The 2,023-nt window shown below is 46.4% G+C and overlaps 1 pseudogene; it reads left to right on the plus strand.

The window, feature by feature from the left end:
• The first annotated feature begins 1,322 nt into the window (after positions 1-1,322).
• LOC128569022 (40S ribosomal protein S13-like) lies at positions 1,323-1,776 on the plus strand (annotated as a pseudogene).
• Positions 1,777-2,023: the final 247 nt, after the last annotated feature.

Raw genomic sequence — 2,023 nt, forward strand, 5'->3', positions numbered from 1 at the left:
AGAGTTCGGTCTCACAGGACACAGAGCAGGGAGGAGGAGGTGGAGAGGGGTGTGTGTGCTGGGGGAGACACGTGAGCTGAGTAATGGCTGCCCAGGCACGTCTGCATCCTAATCCCCAGAACCTTCCATGGCAAAAGGGCTTGGCAGATGCTGACTAAGATAAGAATCTTATGGATCAGATGGATGACCCTGCATTTTCTGGATGGGCTGGATGTGATCACGGCAGTTTTCATAAGAGAGATGCAGGATCACAGTGAGCAGAAGGAGATGTGATGATAGAAGCAAGAAATTGGAGTGCTGAGAGGAAGGGGTCACGAATGAAGGTGTGTTAGTGGCCCTAGAAGCAGGAAAGGGCTAAGCAGCACAGACTTATTTTCTTGCCGTTCTGGAGGCCACAAGTCTGTAGTCAGTCAAGGTGTTGGTCTTCTGGAAACCTTAGGAGAGAATCTGTCTTCTTGCCTTTTTAACTTCTGGTGGTGGCTGCCTTCCCTGGCTTGTGGCCCTTCCTTCAGAACTCAGCTCCACTCTGTCCTCAAATCACCTTCTCCTTGACTAGCTCTTCCAGCTCCCTCTTATAAATACCCTTGTAGATTGAGACCACCTAGATAATGCAGACAAATCTCCCCATCTCATGATCCATGACTTAATCCCATCTGCAGAGTCTCTTTTACCATATGAGATAACGTTCACAGTCCTAAGAAGAGCATATGGACATCTTGGGGAACCATTATTTAGCCCACTGCTTGCTCCAACTTTCTCTCAGAGCAAGAGGCTTTGAATACCCTTGAATTTGGTGAACCCTGGCCCCTATCTGTCTCTGAAAGGCTGTGAGCCGCAATTAGGCCCCAGGGCCAGCCTTTCTCTATGTACCTATGAACATGACTAAATTTGAGGGCCACTTGTTGCCACCATTTGGTCTTGCCTCAATGCACTTGCTCCCAAATGGGATCATCAATGGCCTACTCTGAGAGCACAGGATCATGAAATCATGTACACGCTTGTATGCACTTGAAGAAACATGATCATGAGATTTTGTAAAAATCACTCTGCACTTCCTGTAGGACCCAGGGAGCTGAGTTCAGCAACCTGTCAGAGAAGAGGAGAAATCAAAGACACCTGTGACAAAAGGCCTGCTGACTTTCCATGGTGTTCTGTCCTGTTTTTTTCCTGGGAGGTTCCTAAAGCCAAGGTGAACATTAGGATCTGAAGACCCAGGTAAGTCCACATTGGCTAGGACTCCAGTTAGCCGTGAGTCATCCACCTCCACAAGAAGTAGAAGATGCTCCATCAGGCTCTCTTTTTGCTGCTTTACTGCCGCCATCATGGGTCACATGCATTATCCCAGAAAGGGCCTGTCACCGTCAACTTTGCCTTGTGGTCACAGTGTTCCCACTCAACTGAAGTTAACGTCTAATCACGTGAAGGAGCAAATATACAAACTAGCCAAGAAGGGCCCGACTCCCTCACAGGTAGATGTGATCCTAAGAGACTCACAAGGCCTTGCTCAAGTACATTTTGTGATAGGCAATAAAATCTTGAGAATCCTTAAGTCTAAAGGACTTGATCTTGATCTTCCTGAAGATCTCTACCATTTAATTAAGAAAGTGGTATCACTGTTCAAAAGAATCTTGAGAGGAAAAGAAAGGATAAGTATGCTAAATTCCATCTGATTGTGATAGCTGAATCCATCGATTGGCTCGATATTACAAGACTGAGTGAGTTCTTCCTCCCAATTGGAAATATGAGTCAACCACAGCCTCTGCTCTGGTTGCATAAATTTGTCTATGAACTCAAGCAATAAAATCATTCTTTAACAACAACAACAACAAAGATGCTACATTTAAGTACTTAATAGCCACCCTGTCCCATGAACCCTGAGATACCTCCTGCCCTGGGACTCAGAGCCCTGCTGATCAAACAATTCATGCAGCAACTGGAGTCTGGGTCATTCTCAAGAAAGAGCTCAGCCTCAGCAATCCACCAGATGTAAAGGCTTGTGGGAATGTGGGGAGGTGGGTGAGAG

This window comes from Nycticebus coucang, chromosome 17 (genome assembly GCF_027406575.1).
Source record: "Nycticebus coucang isolate mNycCou1 chromosome 17, mNycCou1.pri, whole genome shotgun sequence".
NCBI classification, from domain to species: domain Eukaryota; kingdom Metazoa; phylum Chordata; class Mammalia; order Primates; family Lorisidae; genus Nycticebus; species Nycticebus coucang.